At 34.2% G+C, this 21,340-nt stretch overlaps 1 protein-coding gene across 13 annotated transcripts in view; it reads right to left on the bottom strand.

The window, feature by feature from the left end:
- Nucleotides 1-21,002, bottom strand: part of HUWE1 (HECT, UBA and WWE domain containing E3 ubiquitin protein ligase 1) — a 149,159-nt gene extending 128,157 nt beyond the window's left edge. For 12 of the 13 annotated variants that reach the window (XM_069837221.1, XM_069837223.1, XM_069837224.1 and 9 more), the window contains exon 1: nt 20,878-21,002. The gene's annotated coding sequence lies outside the window, so the exon portion shown is untranslated. Of the gene's footprint in view, nt 1-20,608; nt 20,739-20,877 lie in introns of those variants that run through there. The other variant, XM_069837222.1, reaches the window with a different exon arrangement.
- Between the last annotated feature and the right edge of the window lie 338 nt (nt 21,003-21,340).

The raw sequence follows: 21,340 nt of genomic DNA, 5'->3' as shown, positions 1-21,340 counted from the left end.
CTCTGACAGCGAAGTATCCTCAAGGCAAACCTATTAAGACCACAAAATATAACGATGTTATGACATTAATGATATTTATACCAGTTGTGTATCAAGAATTTTATCTTAATTTGAAATCAGAAAGTTCACCAGATGATTATGTTGAGGACATTGATGGGCATATGTGATTGTACTCAGATGTAACACATTTTCTTATTGTTATTAAAGAATAATTAAGTTTTCAATGAAATGTTCTCTTTATTTGCAGAAAGTTACCTCAATTTGTAGTAAAAACTGTCAAATTTCTTTTTCAGATTTCATGTATTGTAGGTCACTTATTAAAAACTTAAGAAAGCTCTCAATATCTCAAAACTTCTTAAAAGAGGGATAGGTCCCTTTTTCTACTGACCTCTTCAATTTTCTTTCCCAAACAATCTGAACTATGGTCATTTAATGTTGGGGAACTTCAAGACACAGTCGAAGTTCTCAAAACCTTCTAGTTCTTAAGACTACTACTATTATCGCTTTGAAGAAAGAAAGAAGCGATGATGGCTTATTCAAGAGAATTTAGAATGTCTTTTTTTCCCCACTGCTGATGAAACATGGTTTCTTTCTCGGTTCAGTAATGACAACCTGAAAAACTTCTATTTTTACAATTATTCAGCACCTATGCTACTTTATTCACTTCCACTCTCAAGTAATATCAGTTTCTCCTTCCGGTTTTTCTTCCTTTTTAACACATAACATGCACTTCACTTTCAGTTCATTTTGCAATCATTTCCTTCTTTACAGTTCATATATGAAACCAACTAAAATTTCCGTTACAGTTGCCTACTTTGCTTACATTTCTGTTTTCCGATGTGAATCAGCAAAATGAATTTACCATTGATTATTATGACCAAAACAATCAATCTTTACATAAAATGAACTTAGCCATTTCTAATGGCCACAACCAGAACGATTCCTTTTTCTCAACCATTCACCTACAACAATAGCAAATCGAACCTTGATATTCCATCAGTAATAGGGAAAGTCCTTTCCAAACATCGCAGATACAGCGAGGGACATAATTGTTGAGCAGCTCGAGTATTTTCGAAAGTGAAATTATGCCACACTGCACATGCTCCAGGCCAAAAGCCTGGTTCATACAATGAAGATATTCGTTTCTCTTTTCTGTTTAAATATTACATATCTATGCTGAGAAGACATTAAAACATAGGAGAAGGGGAGAGCTGTTTCCTCAGTTATTTTTTAACGTTTTGCTGTGTATAAAATGATCCTTGTGAAGCAATTCATATCCGAATCGTTTTTAAATATTGAGAATGATGTAATAAGAACAAAGCTTAAAATTTGGTCTGGGTTTTTATATCAAATTAGTTTCAGTATTCATTTTAGCTGGTGAAATTACTATAATGTATTTTTTTAATAATGAAAGTGAAGTTAGTATTTTCTAGATAGTAAAATATACATGAAATATTAAAACCGCAGAGCAGGTTTTCTTTTTATACATGTGAATTGTATTTCTGCAAAAATTCAGCTTTATCAAATTAAAACAGTCATATAAAGGAGTTTTTATATTGTGTAATAATTAAAAGTCAATAAATACTAATATTTTTGAAATCAATAAACCCAGAGCCCAAATTTGGTATAATATGTACTGATAAGCAACAGATCCTGGGAATCTGAGCAAGGAGAGCAAGAGAGAAAGAAAATTGGAGGCAAAGATTACAGGAGGCCAGGGCCCATTTTTAGTTAATAGTATGTACATATAATGGCATAAACATGTAATAAAAATTACATAATGATAACATTAAAACTCTAAAGTTGGAGATCTTAGTCTTAACACTTCATTTTGTTTTACTTGGTTATTTAACGATGCTGTATCAATAAGGTTATTTAGCATTCATGGGAGTGGTCTTAGCAACATGAGGCCGAGGATTCGCGATAGATTACCGTATTTGCTCGCGTAATTTGCGCACTTTTTAATTAACTTTGGCCACTGAAAAATTGGGGTGCGTAAAATATGCGGATTTTTCAAATAAGAGGTCCCGTTCTGAGTTCTGAGCTGCACAATTGCCGAACTGTTCCGCGAAACTTATCACTTTCAATTTATATGAGGCAGTGTAATTGTTATTTTTCTTTCCCATCTTGAAATACTGTATAAATACAAGTGCACATTAGAAGTGTTGGAAGTCAACTGAAATACAAGTATTTACGCTAGGGCTAATTTTCTATACCGGTAACTTGTCTCTACCAAGGACAAGCATTGTTAAAGTAGCGGGACTTTGGGGTTTCTTTCTGAAGCAGGTACTTCAGTTGCTGGTGAATGACCTACGATGGACTGTAGGGAAGGAAAATCCCTACTACACTGAAAAAAATATGTACGTAAAATGTGTTTGCAAAATACACCGAGCAAAAGTAAAGTTCAAAATAATCCCTTAAAAATTAGGGTGCGCAAAATACGCGGGGGCGCAAATTACGCGAGTAAATACGGTACCTGACATTCGTCATATAGTTTGGGGAAAACCTCGGAAAACACCCAACCAGGTAATCAGCCATAGAGGGGATCAAACCCACACCAGAGTGCAACTCCAGATCAGCAAGCAAGTGCCTTAGCCAACTGAGCTACACCAGTGGTCTAACTCCTCTTAATACAACTACAATTCTTACTGTCAGTCATGAAGATTATGGTCCGAACTTATCTCAAGTAGTGCTTTAAGTATCAGCATTTTTTACAAGTTTTATAATAATAAAATAAGAGCAACCAACATTCCAACAAAATACACAAAACAAGGGTGATGTCCTAACGAAGACATTGATTTTTCAAAAGCAGTTAAGCATACAATATTTAATAATCAGAGCATTTATGACAGCCACCTCAGATATAGCTAAGTCTTACATCAATGAAACAGATTTAGTAACGAATTTAAAATAAATGGACATTGTTATATTTTGTATCATAAGGCATCTCTAATCACTGTTATTTCTTTTCTGAAATTAGTAAAGTCACTGACGAAGTGTTTCACTATGAATATGTGATTAATATTTCACCAATTCTGATAATTAAATTTATAAAAATTCCAGCAATATGCTTGTTGGCACAGCTTATAACATTAAATTTAACGACATTTTGTAGCACTCTCAGTAATCTGGCACCCTTCTGTGCAATGAATGGCCAGATTAGCAGAAAAAAAAAAAGAGGCAAAGATATTTTTAAATAGTACCATACTGCCACTGTATACTACTTCAGAGTTTAAGTCACAATCGCATTTTGCTACTGAACTTCTAAAAATGCGACCAACATTCAATGTAAATGTGCAAAAATACGACAACTACATTGGACTGGAGAAATGTATTAACTTAGTAATAAAACTAGAAGTAGCAAATTATTATTTTTTCTGCAAGTCTAACCTTACTGTAGTTTATTTAGAATGTTGCACAAGCTTTTCGTAATTTGCACACATATAATTTTTCATTTGAGCATTTTTGCGACATTTTGCGTGTTTTCTAGCTTCCTTAGTCCTAAAAATCTCATTGTATTAATTTTCTATTTTCCATTCCAAACAACTATTTAGCTTAAAAGAGTCGATCAGACAACTCTTTCTCTCCTGTCTTCCACACACACCCACATGTCTTTATAAGGGATAATAGTAATATTTGGTGTGTTTACTGATTAGTAAGTAGCATCTCCTTTTCCACAAATTACAAAATATTCGTAGCCCACAAGACCATCTTTCAAAGCCAATATGTACCACAGAATTTGTAGGACACAATTTCCTCCTCCACTTCTTTTATTTTATATTTTTATCATTTATAGACGCTTTAACATCTGTTGTGATATCACGTGTTTAGGATTTGTGAGTATACCAGTAAGCCATTTTTACTATTGTTGAGTTCCTGTTTTCTATTGTGTGTAGTAGATGGTTTGTGTTCATGTTACTGATTTCGATTAATGTTTATAACACTGATGATGGAGCCGGTAATTGAATCATGACATATACATTTCCAATCCGGCATTTACATTTTTGTGACTGAGGAAAACCATGAAAAATCAGTCAGATTAGTTGGTTCCAGGGTTTGAACACAGGTTCTTCTGAACAAGAGTCTCACACTCTACCATCTGAGCCAACTCACTCGTTACAATGACTTTTACATTGATGATTTTCTAATCATATAAAGATTACCTTCCACATGCCAACACAATTTGTTGCGACTCATAACAGTGATATTGAAATATCCTTGTTTTCAAATACGTGGGTAGTCCTCATTCTTCATAGTTCCACGTAATGCAGTCTATACCCTCAAAAACACAAATATTAATATCAATCACAGAATCAGGGTTTACATTCTCCTCCTCCCTTCAGTTTTCACCTTCTTCCTACATATCAGCACATTACATTCTGATCCTGACAAGAGCTGCAGTTATGTGATATTCTTCTATATATTTTTTTAATACCTGCGTAGTTTTTATTCTCTCATAATTTTACGTAATGAATTTTCAGATCCTCACAATAATTCACATTAATTGGTTAATGTTTACATTGGAAATTTTAAGTTCATTAGGAACCAGTTCAGGGGCAACTGCTGTCACAAAATTACAATATCTGACTTGAAACTTTTCTTTTGTTTCGTCCAGACATTTCTCCTCTAATTGCTTTTCTTCATTTTTTGCTTCCCTTTTTTCTCTCAGAAACTTTTTGAACTCTTCTCACATTTTGGTATACTGATTATTTTTCAAGTAGAATACACTCGCCAATTGCTTCTGATGACAAATTTAAAATTGAAGCAAGATGTTGTGGTCATGCAGGCTATCTCATTGTGAATACCTACAGAATATTGTTTTACAACTTTCCCTTCAACAGGTTGCTTTCACAGTACTTTTTGTTACTTCAAAATTAAGCAATACACTTGAAATGCCATAACAAATCACTAATACTTTTCATATTCCTATCAATTTTAAAAGCCGATTTTCTTAAATACCATAATATCATAGGCAATGTAGAAATAAAATTTATTTTCTTACTTAGGAGGTGTATACCTGGAAACAGGTTTTCCTTAGTAATGATGTACAAAAAGTGACATGGACAAGTGCTCACTTAGTGGTGAATCAATAGGTCACCTTTTGGCAATAAAATCTTGCGTCTTCTGTATTACATCACAGATGTAATTTATTGGTTTACCTTATAGTAAGCGCTGAAACTGTTTATCTTTCCCTCTAATGCACATTTCACATCTTCTGAAAGTATTTCTATACACACGCTGAAGTTCATCTTTATAGACAGAATTGAACCCTGGGCACATGGTTTCGTTTAATTTATGAATTGTTATCTTATAAGGTTCAGTCATCTGATCAAACAATCCAGAATTTAGTGAAATATAGTAAGACATTATTTGTACGTTTTCTTCGTAATATTATGCTTATCATAAATTAAGATTTCTTCTTCTAATGTATATTATATATTGCATTGCCACAAACTAGACTGAACTGCAATGAATGAATGTCAGCAGTATACGGGCTATTCCACATGAAATCGATCAGTAAAAAACCTCGCATTTTTTTTTAATAATCCAATTTTTTCCCTATTTATACAAGACACTGAGGACAGTGCATTTGCAAAAATATACTATCGAAAGTCAAACGGTTTTCGTACTATTGAGCGACAAATTTAGCGTATTTTAGAAAAACAAGCCTCTTTCAGCACTCAGAACTCTGGAACCATTTACTGCAGAACATTGAACGGGAGCTCATTTTGAAGCTGACATTTGGTAGGTTATGTTAAGAAGTAATATTTATTTTTACTGTATACAGAGAGACAGATAATCTGATTTTACTTACTTTTAGGCTTTTTGCCCATTTGTAAAAATGTAAAAATATATTGAAAAAACCTTGCATTATTAAGAGGGATTTGGCATTGTTTGCTTAGTGGCTCAGCAATAAGTTTCGAGGATATTAAATTATTTTCACACACCTAGACTTGAATGGTGCAGTACCGCATGCACTGGCCGAGAGCTGAAGATAAGCGAGCGTTGGGCGTCATTTTACTCCTGTGTTTATGAAAACTTGTGATAAAGCTAGCCCAGCTATGCGCTACTAGGCGAAACATCACGTGTTTATGTCTCCTGGCCTTGCTTCCCTTGGCTAGGTCCAGCCTCACAGTCAGCTGGTTAGTTCACGCGCATACTATTTATTTTCTTTATTTGATATTTTCAATACGTTCTTATCAATGGTGCACCAGTAAAAAATATGTGTTTATTTGTACTTTCAATGCAGAATCTAACCATACATTTTAAAAATATTTTTTCGTGGGCAAAGGAAAAATCTAAATTTCTCCATTTCCATAAAAAAAGTAAGAAAAACTGTTTACATGTCAATATAAACTTTAACTTCTCAGCATCAAAATAAACCATGATTTTGATCATTGGGTGAAATGGTTTCAGAGCCACAACAGTTTAAATTTGCTAGTTTTACGAAAATACGATAAATTTAAATATTTTTAATTTAAACACTATGAAGTTCTGATGCCTCAAACTTTGCACAAGGCATTGTATCACAGTTGTCAACGGACAGAAAAAGTTTCATTGTATTTAAAAATTGCAAGGTCAATTTTCTCTATATTTCAGTCGATTTGAGATGGAATAGCCCCCACTACTTTAACCTCGACATTCCTTCAGCCTGTGTTATGTCCGTACTACACAACACAAAGGCTTTCCATGTTTGATCCCAAAGTGTACGATTCCTTGGCAGTTGCATTCGATGTAGAACAGTAAAAGACCTACAGCATTTACCTGAGCAAAACTGTTTTCCTGGTGAATGCCATGTATTAAATAACTAAATTGTTTGGAATTGCATGAAAGCTATAACGCAACATACTTTTTTTTTTTCCATTCTACATTTTACCTATAGGGTATGTATTTAGCATATACTGCGGAATTTTTCTCGTTGCCACTAACTTCCAGAATGGCTCCGAAAGTGCACTAGACCTCCTGCCAAATTTAGTACCCTTTCCAGGGTTAAAAGACAGTCGGAAAATGGTGTAGACTACAACACCCCTTCTTGTGCGGAGTTAAAGAGAGTATGTGAGCTCTTCCTCCATATGCTACACAACACCAAGGGGTAACTTTACCTATTAACCATTTTCTTGTTTCCAGAAAATAGCTACATATTTCTGTAAAAGTCATAATACTGCAATATTGTAATCTGTGTCTCATACCAAGCTAGAAGAAACCTCTTTTTTATCCTGGTCTGCAACGAATACACATATTGTAAGCAGAACTATGTACGTCAGTGTGAAATACCATAATATAGTACTAAACTTATTAAAAACATTGCTTACCATCAAAAACAGAACAAACCCATAATGTCTTCTCTGATTATTCTTTATATATTAATAGTTATTTTAATATAATTAAATTTTACATAAAAACTTCAAAAAAAATTCATCTTAACAATCACTTCACCTCCTACAAACAATGTAACTGAATATTTTTAGAATCCTTATTTTCAACACCTATTCATATGAGATTGGGATGCTGTTTTATTTCGACATACCACTTAACTAATTCCAACAACGTCAATATTACTATGACAACAAATGTTGTCACCCTTAATATTTTCTTTCTTTCTTTCTTTCCGAAGCTTTGAGCTGGGACAACAAAATTACGTACACATTACAGTATTATTAAGATTACAGTAACTGTTTTTGTAAGTACAAACTGACGCTGTTTTGTACAAATATGACCTTAAAGGGGTGAGGTACAGTTTACAACAGCAAAATGTTGGAAATAATAAACATTTTTTTTTTCCTCCATTACTGTAACTTGCACAATAATGAAAATTAGTAGGTGCAAAACACTGTTCTTCTGCTATGTGGAAAAAAAAAATATTTTTACAATCTTAAAAAAAGTACTGTATTTTTTTTTTCAAAATAAAAAATGGTGGCAGTCCACTGTGCAGTGATGAAGCGTTTCCCCCAGAACTCAGACACTTTTCAACTTTTTTATGTTCTCTCCCTTTTATTTTCTTACTGAAACTCATGTTTGCAATATCATGCTCTTTCAACTAATTATAATTAGGCCTATTGTTTTACTATAAAAATTACTCCAAGCCTTATTTTTAACAGTTGTAAAAGCTGCTTACTGTAATCCAACCACGAGAAAGTCTTTGGGGAATGAGACGAAGGGGGGTAATGCTGTGAATGAATGTTGACGTCATAAGATGTCATAAGGTCACACAAGTGGGTGCTCTTATCTCTATTGGCTAGTTCTCACAGCACAATCCATAACACTGATACACACATATTGATACTACCCTAGTTACAAAATTAGATCACTGTTAATCTCCTGGTCTTTTAATCTCTCCAAACAGGAAATAACATATGCAGGAGAGCACGTGGTTTTTAAACTGACGTTATAACGGTAATATTGTCTATCTACTTCGTTCCAATAGATGACGCAATAGTAAGCACATTCCTTTCACGGTTGATCTCCTGGTTGGAGAACAGTACATGGACATTTGAGTTCTTAGAAAAATATTGTCACTACCATTGCATATAATTTATCCAGAAGTGTGCAACCTTCTGCACTTCAATGACCACTAACAATATATTTCTTGGACAGTGAATGAGCCAAAAAAGATGTAAAAAATTCATGCTTATTCTTGACGTATATTGCATATCGATACTCAGACTGAGGCAGTACATGAAGAGATACTTCCTGATAGAGACAATACTAGCAATAACTTCATAGTTTTATAGTATCAATAAATTTATTGCGTAAACCATCAATAGGGAAAAATTATATAGCAATTCTTGGGGCTATTACAGGTTTAAAAAAAAAAGTGTTCTATAAATATTAAGTTAAATGCTTATAATTTTACAATTTAACAACCACGATATTAAAAGAATTGAAATCTTTTTTATTTTTCTATAGATTCCCTGCTTCAGTTGAGGTTTGAAGTGGTACAATTACATCCTCGAGAACGGGCAAATTATACAAATTTCCATTCTTACATTAATACATGGAATGGACCAGTTTATTTTATTTCCATTCCAAGACACTTCTGAACCTCAATGAATTAATTTAAATCTCATTTATTTAAAAACTGAAATACTCCTATCTTAAAAGTCGTAAAAATCCATCATTAATATGAATATAATTTTTATGCTAAAATTAGGCTAAGTAAAGACACTTAGTTAATTTCTAAAGACATATACCGAAAACCACTTAATACATAAGCTGCAGAAATAGAGATTACAATGACAGATGTCCTTATTCTGTAGGAGAAAAACTATTTCCGAGTTTATTATATACTTACACCCTCATGGACCCAACAATCTTCACTATAAAGTCGACTTCTTCCTGTTTTTCGCCATTCTTTCATACAAGTTACTGAAGCTCTTCTCTATCCTTCTGACTCATTAAATTTCGTATGGTGTAAGTAGCGCTGAAGTTACGATTAATAATTTGAGATATTTTTTTTAATTACACGTTGAAGTTTATCTCTTATTTATTTCACTTTCTACAAACAAAACCCTGCTTACAATATTCTCAGACAGTTATTCAGTATCATTCACGTTTGAGAAATATGCCAGGAATGTTAAATAAACTATTTTATAATAATAGTTTGCTTGTTAATTATAGTAACGTATTATTCACTGTGATTTCCTACACATATCTCAAGCAAATCAACATCATGATCAAGACGATTTTCCTTTGGATACAGTTCTTTGAATTTTATAATGGACATACGAGTGTAGTCATTGCTTCACAATGATGGAATTAATTTTCATGTCCAGAGTCCTACATTAAATTTCTCATTTCTCAACTGCAGAGAAACTTAAAAGATTGCAACCAATACAGTGAATCTAGAATCTGTATAACTCATGAGAAAAACCCATAAACACAAATCTATTTTGCCTTGGTAAATTTCATGGTAGAATTACCCAAGAAAGAGGTAGCTGGCAGTTAAGATTTGTAGTTCAAATCCTGCCAGGGGTTTTGGTAATATGATTAGCAAACCACCATAGTCCTAACATGTATGAACTTTTTTGCATAAGTTCTACTGCCAAACATGCAGTCCCATCAGGAGACACCATATTAGCATTTTACCTAACTTATCAATTTATTTTAGTTGTATCATCCACTACTTTCATCTATTTTAGCCTAATCATCTTACTTTATTACTTTCTTTCTGTTTATGTACCGATACTTACTTTTTAATTATTTACACACGTATTCCATTGGAAGTACAATAAGAACAGACGTATCAGAATCAATGCTTCAGACCATTATGAAATCTAAGATAATGAATTAATTACTTAAATTTCCAAATATATTCCATTCAAATAGTAAAAGATGTACGAATATACGATAAAAGAAGGGAGAGGGTAGTACAAACTTCTGCACTAATGAAGACAAGGACACAGTTTCTGAGTAATAAAAGATTTACTATCACAGGTTATAGAAGTGCACCATAACCTCAGAAATAATGGGTATCTCAAACACAAATTCGTGTCGCTTGATTTGAAGGAGAAAAACTAACATTATTTGTAATTTAAGACAGAATTTGTACTCTATGAAAAGTAATTCAACACCCTCTCCCAAAAAGGAAAGAAAATAAGGACGAACAATTTATTTACACTGTAGAGACAAATTGCAGCAATAAAATAAACCATTGTCAAAGCCAAAACTCAGTTCATGGCTTCTCCCTAAAGAACTGGAATTTCCTCGCATATAATACCATTATTTAGTTTCCTCAAATTTAATAACACTGAGATACTTGCACACTTATTTAAGATGGAAGTGACATTATGCAACAATACAGAATATTGCCCTTCAAAAACAGATTTCCTCTAAGCATTTTGGTGTCCCCATTCCATTACTACTTCATTATTGCTCAATCATTGTCTTAACAATTTTATATAGCTGTAATTTTTGGTCACGCAGAAATCGAACACACACACAAACGACCCTAATACCACATTAGTCTCAAATGCATACTTTTCTCAAAAAAAGAAACAATTTTCCCCCTAAATGTTAACATTGTCTTACTCGAGTACTATCTGTACGATTCTGACTTTTATCGCTAGAGAAACTGAGAAGTACAGTTCGGATAAGTACTGTCAGTGACTCAGGAGAAGACGAGAGCGGACTGAGGAGGAAGGGATGTGAACAGATAATGCACAACACGTGAAATATTTGTACTGCAGTAAGCGGAAACATTAGGTCTCCTTCTGTTCAACTTAGCTTTAATTTTCATATGCATTGTTACTCATGTTTCCTGCACGAGTAATAACCTGGCTACTGGGATGCTTATCTGAGCGAATTTTATAATAATCAACAGCGATAGTCAAGAAGGTCACATTCTTTCCACTCGTCTTCTCCTGAGTAATGGACAGTAACTGTATCAGGATAGGCATCCTTGAGCTGTGCGTTTTGTTCACAAACATGAACTGCTGGGAAGAGCGCTCCCTACACTCTAACTAAAACATCGTGAATGAACAGTACAGCCCTAGTTTTTGTTTGTAAACATAACGCACGGACCAAGGATGCCTATCCTGATACAGCTACTTTATCCGAACTGTACTGATAAATGGTTTATCTCTTTACAATTTTTTAATAAAACTGACAGTTTTCTTGCAAATTAAATAAAAATTAACATGCATCATAATTTTCTGGCACTAGGAAGTCTAGCTACCCTACTTCAATGACTAAGGAACAGAATGTTACTATTCAGACCTCAGTTCATAGGTGAGCCAGCGATGCACTGCTGTTGAACTATGCAGACTTTCAGTTTAATTTTCTAATTAACATGCACTTAATTACAAAACGCATCATAGGTTTTTCTTATTATTTTCTTCTTCTTGTACAAGGAGAAGTTACCATAAAGACAAAGAATAATGAACAAAAGGTGTAAAAAAAAAAAGAAATAAAATAAAATAGATACCTTAACCTGACTTAAATGCTGAGCAAGAATAAATTGTCCCTTTCAATCTGCACAGTAATATCATTCCATCCTGTATAACTGTCCAAGAAGTTGCTAAGAATAATTTCCTCTCACTTACATAAGTAAAAATATGATGCCAATCGGGGCAAGCAGGCCTCACAACAAATATGTGGGTCCAGAACCCACAATTCAAGGGTCCAGTCAGATAAAGGGATAAGCCACATCAAGATATTTAACAAAGTAGAATGCTCTGCCATCTTTAATCATAAATTACAAATTTTACAGATGTGAATTACATGTTGGAATAATATTTTATCAAACAATTTAATCTGAAGACAATATTTCTTTACGTCCTATTGAGACAGGGTAACATTCTACGTAACAGGATTTGTGACTTGTCTTATCTGACTGGACCTCTCAATTCCCATCTCCCTGAAACCAATGCTGACTGTTAGATTTTATTTATGGAAAACACTAAAAAAAGAGTGTATGCAAATAATCCTCGTACAATTGAACAACTGAAAGATAACATTCGTGACACAATTAGACAAATCAGTGCAGTGGAGCTCATGAATATAAACGATGGTTTTTTACGGTGATGTGAACTCTGTACAGTGCAAAATGGTCAACACTTCCAGCAGCTATTGTCATAAGGGTGAGTACAAAATTATATAATTAATATAACAATTAATGTTAAATGCAACATACTATGGTTAGTAAGTATGCATATAAGTTTTAATTCAGTGAAGCACCGTGAGTTTAAGGGCCCAGTTACTGGCACTCAAGCACCATGCCACCCAGTGATCAAAGAATAAACCGGTACTTATCGCTGGAATGTTCTGTAGAAGGAAAGACAAAGAGAAACATGGTGCATGATCAAACAAACAGGAGTGCACTTAATGTGCCTTCATTAAATTGAGATGGCCCAACTTCGCTGATGTGGGTTACTAGGATGACAAACTGCAGTTCCATGCAGTGCATGGAAAGACAAAGCTCTCGAAAGGAGATTCATGGGAAGACCACAAATGACTTGGTAAAAACAACAACAAAAGCAGTTTAAAAGAGAAAGGCGTTAATTCGATCCATGTCAGCACCCACACTAGATATGGGACCAGCTGGAAAGCTCTCTGGTAATCTTCTACACCTTTGTGTAGAAAAGGTTTGAAATGAAGTGACAGATTAACAAATATGATTCAAGATAAGACTAAAAAAAAATTATATAAATGGACATTATACATTATACAATACAAAATGCAGATCGCGAACTTGAGAACTTACCACCATTTGATAAATAGTAGGCTACTAGTAGTAATAGCAGCTATAGCCAAGTTCTTGTTCCCAGTCACCATTTCTCTTAGTCTTTGGCACAGATGAGCTCTCCTCTTCCTGTTCATATTGACTGGAATATTCTTTTAGTCAATCACTAATGATCCATCTTCATATGTCTAAAACAGTTTAATCCTCCTTTTTTAATTGTACCTATTACGGTCCATTCCAGCCCTGGGCACAATGGAGAAGTGGAAAGGAACACACAAACCCCTGTCCTTGTCCTCTCTTACACCACCTTATAAACAAACGCATAGTAAGGCACTGTGCATAAGTGGTGGATTTCAGGCAACCAGCGAGAGCTAAAAATTCGTAAAAGCTATGATGCCTGCCTTATACACTCCATCACTGAGCAAAGTTTATCTCCCTGTCTACTTATATAGGGCCAAACATTACTTCCTCAGCCAGGGAAGGTGGAGTGAAGACTTAAGGGGTAGTCTGCAGCAACTCGATTGAGGTATTAGTGTTCAGGTCTGGTCTGTTCTGTTTTCATCCATCTCTTTTTCTTCACTCTCAATTCTGCGTAGTCACGATACCCCATCACTTCTTCTTAAATAATCCATATCTAGAGTTAAGAGTATTATTTTACATTCTGCATTCAAGTCGATGTTTTACTATTGTAATAGAGGACAGTCTCAACCAGTGCTTGCCCATATGTATTTCAGTTTTCCTGGATTTTTCTCCCACCATATTCAATTTAGGGATCCTAAAATTGGTCTTGCTTGTTCAATACATATCCAATGCTATATGTAGTAACTGTAGTACTTAATTTTTAAATTTTCCTACATGCTTAATCAATTTGTCACTCAACAATTAAAATTTCATATTAGGTGTTTGAATTTGCTCTCGAGTGTTCCATTTTAGTAACATTAATTTCCATTCCATATTCCTGTGTGCATAAAGCATGACTTCTGTCAATATTCTGAGCAAAAATCGTCTGGTCATCTGCAAAATTCAAGATAAATTAATAATCATCACTATAGATATGCTCACTTATTCCCTGCAGCTTCTCTTCCAATTTTGTAAAACATTTTCTAAATATAATTAAATAGTAACAGTGAAAGGGTGTAATCCTGTCGATATCCTTTGATTGTGTAAATTGGTCATGAGATGTATTTAATCTATTTAATATGAGCTCGATTATCTCTATAAAATTTATGTATAATATGTAAAAGCCAATTACGGGACCGCAGATTCTTTGAACTTTCGTAAGTGCCATGGAACAGAATCATAAGCTTTTTCTAAATCAATGAAAGTCACAATGCATTTCCAGTGCTTTCGATATACCGTTTCCAAAATATTTTGCACTACAAAAACACCATCCATGCCTGATCTCCTTTAAGTAAAACCAATATTCTTGATACTTCACATCCTTGGTTGTTGCTTGTGCCAATTTATATTTTAGCATTCTACTAAACAATCTACTCATTGAGCAGTTGACACACCTCTATAATTACCAAAATCTTTTCTACTTCTCTTCTTGTGTAGTGATGTAATGTAAAAGGCTTTCCAATGTAGTGTTATTTTATTATACACAGTCTTCCCTTAGGAACACAATCGGACCCCATAGTCCTGCACAGCCTTTGCATGTTAAGAGTACAGTTCCCTTTTTCCAGTAAGTCGAGTCTCATTCCTTTCCTAACAGAAGACTCTGTATACGTATTAAAATATTGGTATTTTATTATATACTGTGTTCAGGTTGTAGGTTTACCATAATAAGAGAGCACAAACCTCGAAGTAACCGTAAATTAATGAAAAAAAAAGTCTAACATAGAAACTCTTGCATTTTATGTTACACTTAAACAATTTCGATATGTGTACACCCAATGGCATGGCAGATGTTCAACTTGTTATCGACCTCCAACCAGGTATTCAGCAACATGTCCATTTCGCAAATGAAACAAACATAAGCCTATGATGGCTTTGATCATTGTTGACATGGAAGGTGTAGTGTAGTATTTTTATAAACTGCCATAAATATCACATATACAAGAATTTTCAATCGGAATCTCATACAACTAAAGTTAGAAATGTTTCTAATGTTAAATCTACATGCCAGATGGTGCATATGACCAGGAGATCTACGATTCCACATAGATTCACCTGCTATCTCTACATTCAAAACACCTACATAGCCTATACCAAATTTTCATCAATTACTTAAAATTGTTTATTATGTATATCATTGTGTTGTACCTCTTTTCTGTAACGAGATTTTCATAATGAGTCAACTTCTCATCCATGTCATGATATAGGCCTATATCTTTCCAGGCTCAGAATTATTCTAATATTGTTTAACAGTTCCAGACTTCCATTGATTACCAATCATACTTTCTATTTTCTGACGCATCTTCTTTCATCTTGCATTTTATTCTTCTTCCACTTCTTGTTTAGGCGTACCAATCTTCTTTTCCTTTTATATCATTCAAGATTACGCGGAATTTTTCACTTAACCATTTAATGTATGCTTTCTTTTCCTGAACTACCATATCCACATTAAAATTCCACTAATCATAGTTACTTTACCGTTATTTCTTCCAGATGTTTCTTCTTCCAATGCACCTGTTGATACTGCTCTATTACTCCTTGATGAATTTTTCTACATCATTAGTATAATTTTTAGTTTCTAGTCTTTTTTTCCAGTCTGTTTTGATATTGCTAAAGCCCGAAAGTTTAGGCATTTATTTTGGTTAAAATGGACAGGCAAATAGTCACTTAAATTCAGGACATAAGCAATAAAATAATCAAACTATTTTAAATTTCGAAACTAAGTAAAATTGTCGAAGTAGTAATTTAATATAGGCCTATGCTACTTAATACACCTCTTTAACGCATTTTATACTTTCTTGGCTATATGCCAAAACGAGATGTTATTGAAGTTCTCAGCTGTCACAGTCAGCCACCTGCCAGAAGAACGTTTTCATAATGGAAAAAGATCGTTCTACTTTCACTAAAGTTAATGAAGCATATTTAGAACATACTATTGTGAATGGATTCATATCAATAACAACAACTTTTTCGGAACATCACAAATGCATTTAAGTCTTCCTAGGTCTCCATAAGCACTAATCAATCACATGTTCACACTTTCCACTACCAGCCAGCCCATTGACTCCTAGTATTTCCAAAAAAGACCTACAGTACCTTTGATAGTTGCCATGAATGACACTGGTGTCTCGTCTCTTTTCTCAGAGTTCCTAATTGCTTCTGGTAAAACACCACAATATGCTGCTATAAATTCGAGATCATAGCTTATTTCTTGTTAGTACAGGAGTCTCTTCACCTCGGGAATTGAAGATCGGCAGACTGGTCAGCTTAGGGCTGGCTTGTATCCATGCCACCATAAATAATTTAAATGTATTTATGTAGAAGGAGATTCTCGCATAACGCGAAAATATAGTTTAATTTGCGGAACTGCTTATTTATAAAATAGAAATGAAATTGTTCTTTATTTAGCCTATATTTTTAATATATTACAATTCATAATTTTACTTGCTTTCTACTGATTTATTTTAATATATAAATAACAGCAGAAAATATTCATAACCAGGACAAGGGATTTGGAGTATTATAAAGTAATGGTGAAATATTGTATATACAGCCAAAGTTGTTGTTGTGAACTTGAACCGAGCTATTGCACTGATCAAGCAGAAGTACAGTTCAGTCAGTGAAAATTACACGCAACTTGTTGCGAAATTATTTCAGAACCTGCACAGTACTTGCTCCATCAGAGTATAAACAAGTAAACAGCGCAGTTGTGTTCAAGTGTGTCAGTCAGCAGTTCGTGCACATTTCTTGCAGAGATATGCCGAATAATAAAACAAGTACAGTGTATACAAAATTAAGAGCACGTATTTCATAATTTGTGTGTTTATTATTGAAAACAAACTATTCTGCAAATTTTGTAAACGTTATGTGCCAGGTTCTAGGAGTTTCACGTAAAGCGTCATGTAAGTACTATTAAACATAAACGTGTTTATGATGACAAATTGAATATGCGGCACCATGATGTCATAGTTGTTGGAAAAATAATCTGTGACGACAGTGATTCCAGCATATATGTCCAAACCTCCCTTGTATGTAGTTTACTAGTTGCTAGTCACTAATTAGGCCGTCTCAAAGCTCAAGTCTATACTACACACTGGTGACTAGCAACTAGGGGACTTGTAAATTACATACCAAGGAGCTTTGGACATGTATTCTTGAAACACGGCATTCTTCATAGAGTATTTCTTTAAAAACCATGACATCATAGTGGAGCACTGAATTAAGGCAGTATCCTAATGCAGTGCATTACGATTTATGTGGAAAAGAGAAGGGCCTAATATATCACAATAATGTTTAAAACATTACATTACCACTACCTCGTAAAGAAGGTACCTTAGTAATAATAAATAATAATTTTAAATAATGTAAGCATCTTCAGATATCAAAACCCCAATTGCTGATCAGACATCCATATCTATTTAGTGAACAAGTCATCAGTCAATCAAGCATTTTCGTTTATTAGCTATTACGGACTTGATTGCTATGCATTATGAAGCTTTGGATCATGACTTCTGACGTCATATCCGGCTTTTTAAACAAGTATCTAGTTCACTTCTGCTGAAAATGTAGCTTTGAGATACGGCCTTATTGTGTAGTATAGACTTGACCTTTGGGACACGGAACCTAAGAGGTGGTCACTAATTAGGCTGTCTCAAAGCTGAAGTCTATACTACACACTGGTGACTAGCAACTAGGGGACTTGTAAACTACATACCAAGGAGCTTTAGACATGTATGCTTGAAACACGGCCTTCTTCATAGAGTATTTCTCTAAAAACCACGACATCATAGTGGAGCATTGAATTAAGTCCGTATCCTAATGCAGTTTCATTACGATTTATGTGGAAAAGTTAAGGGCCTGATATATTACAATAATGTTTAAAACATTACATTACCACTACCTTGTAAAGAAGGTACCCTACTAATAATAAATAATAATTTTAAATAATGTAAGCATCTTCAGATATCATAACCCCAATTGATGATCAGACATCCATATCTGTTTAGTGAAAAAGTCATCAGTCAATCAAGAATTTTCGTTTATTAGCTACTATAGACTTGATTGCTATGCATTATATATCTTTGGATCATGACTTCTGACGTCATATCCGGCTTTTTAAACAAGCATCTAGTTCACTTCTGCTGAAAATGTAGCTTTGAGATACGGCCTTATTGTGTAGTATAGACTTGACCTTTGGGACACGGAACCTAAGAGGTGGAATTTAAACTGAGAGGATTCGATCTGACATCGGGATGGGAATCTGGTGTGGCTTAGTGGATAGAGCATCAGCACGTAGAGCTGAAAACCCGGGTTCAAATCCTAGTGCCGGAAAGAATTTTTCTCCGCTCCAATCATCTTTCACCATTTGGGACATGGCCTTAAAATGACACAGTTTCCATCTTCTGAGACATAGGTAACGGAAATATGTCCATGTATTGCAATCAACACTAGACACATGAGACAGGTTGCATACTCTTTTTATTCCATTGCAACTGAAAAGCTCCGACAATGCTTTGCAACTAATGGAACCGTCTAACATGTAACAAGTGGGGGCAATTACAGTTACAACTAAAGACAGAATTATGTAGCAGAAGCATGTCAAATACAATGCAGCCCTTTCTCTTCACCTGAAAGCAGTGTTTACGCTAATATGTCAGTTGTTAAGCTATTATAAAGTAGTTATTCAATATCCAATTCTTTAATTGTTCATCTGGAACTTAGAGAAACTGGACTTGAAACACTAATGAAATATACAAATTCAAATTGTAATTGTCTAATTCACCGACCTTTTTAATATAATGTATTCAAGTAGGTTCCCAATGTATCAAATTTTGCTAAAATAGATAAATAAAATTAATTCACGGATCCAAGCAATATTTTCGGTTCATATAATGGAATGAGAATTACCTCTTAGTAATCCTATTTGTTGCGTCATGCTCCCACAACGAAGGGGCAGTCCATGATGGAGGTTCCCATGGTAAGGAACTATCTCTGTACGGCACATCGCTCATATTTTACAAGTAATTTTCAAATGCACATTCTCCGAGCAGTTTCACTGTTTAAGGAATACCCCATCCCTTACCCGCAAATCAAGTCTTTAAAATTGTATATTAATGGTCCCTCTAATGTTCGCGTACGGAAACCCACCATACTCTAGCGCGAAATTACTTCTATTTACCTCCCTCATAACAGTAGTAATTTTATTTTGCTAATAACCAACTTACCAAATATATGGCTCCAAATGTTTGAGAGTAATTTTTCGAAATACTTAGGCCTAATAATTTCTACATTTAAAAAATCCAATTTTCATCTGGACTTAATGTTAAATTTCATACGAAACGAAAAAGTTACAACAAACTTTAGACATAAAAGTTCATAACAAGAACTGATTTCATTTCATTATTTAAAGATTATAATGTATGTATGTATGCTTTTGAGAGAGAGAGAATGTGTGAGTGTGTGTAACATAGAATGATCTGTTTTGTCACTTAATAGATATATAGTAAAATAATGAATTATCATATGTGTTATGATCACATGTTTTCTTGACAAAGTTCTTCATCCATGCACGAAAAGAAGATAGTCCACAAACTCGAACTAAATCATTTCAAAGTTCGAGCTGCAACTGCATCGTGTGAATTCCTTCGCCATACTCCAAATTCTTCCATATTACAGTCAAAATTTAGAAGTGATTACGTTCCGTTTTCCTATTAATGTTTCGTAAACTTTCGATCTACAGACGTTATCTTACAAATGGAACGTTATTACGATTTAAATGACTTATATAAACCCTATATAAACTGAACCTGATATTCCAAATGCTAATTAAAATCGTAATAAACCTTAATGACAATGCGCATTCAAAATATATGAAGTCAAACGCGAGTTAACGAAATTCAAAACAATTACAATAATATACTGTACATTTAAGAAATCCCACTCTTCAAACAATATACATTTTGTAAACATATACATACATTTTATAAAATAAACAATGTCACCCATAAAGAATACCTCCAACAGCTCCAGTGGTTAAAAGGACGGTTGAGGGTTCAATTCCCGAACGGTGTGACGATATTCCACTGATTCAAAACAATTGTACCATTTAGTCACTGGAATAACTCAGAAACTTCAGATATACGATAAAGCTATGGCTTTGCACACCATAACTTGAGTAGCTTACCAGAACGGCATTACACTTTATAGAACATTAGAAAATATATCTAAGACAAGTCATACTCGATGACTCGTCCACAGTTCTCCTACACTTTTATTGAAGTCAATTCAGCGTATGAATAAAGCATCACTCACCCAGACTTTATCACTAAATGAAGTCGTACAAAATAAACCATAGAAAGAAATACTTCATCAAAATACCATGATGAAAGAAGCACTTCAATCAATTTAAAACTGTCTTCCTACGGTGAAACGGTCAGGCGCCATATTGCCTCTACACTCAAACAAAAGGCCCAGGATAAGCCAGCGCCAAAAATCATTTTATTAAATAATTCACAAAAACCTTTACAACGACGTTTCAGTAAATACTTATAATCTTCATTACGATATCACACAACTGTTACCTGCAATTTGTTAAGTCTCTTCAAATATCCGTAACATTTTTTTAAAATGTGTCCACGAGTTATCTCCACAACTCAGACAGCCTTCTACCGTTAAACTCGAACTCGTGTATCCTCGAGAATAGAAGGACTCCACGGACACCACAACTTATTGACGCTCTAGTTAGTTAAACAGGGACTAGATGGCGGAATCTTCTCAAAGAGACAGTGGCAACAAAACTCGTTAGTCCGTGGAAATCCAGAGTACCGCAAACCTTTGCGCCGGCGAACGCCGACATATCCAGCGCGCGCTATGCAGTATACAGTCGAATATGGAACGAATGTAATATAAATGCGAAAAAAAAAAAAATGCAGTGCTGTTGTGTTTGGAACTATTCACAAATAACTGAAAAAGGCGCACATTTGTTTCCTCTGTCACAAGGTGAAAAAGCAAATAAGTGATTATAAATATGAAAAGTAATGATCC

This window comes from Periplaneta americana, chromosome 10 (genome assembly GCF_040183065.1).
Source record: "Periplaneta americana isolate PAMFEO1 chromosome 10, P.americana_PAMFEO1_priV1, whole genome shotgun sequence".
Lineage (NCBI taxonomy): Eukaryota > Metazoa > Arthropoda > Insecta > Blattodea > Blattidae > Periplaneta > Periplaneta americana.
Note: the sequence above shows the minus strand (reverse complement) of the source record. Positions and strands in the feature narration are given on the sequence as shown.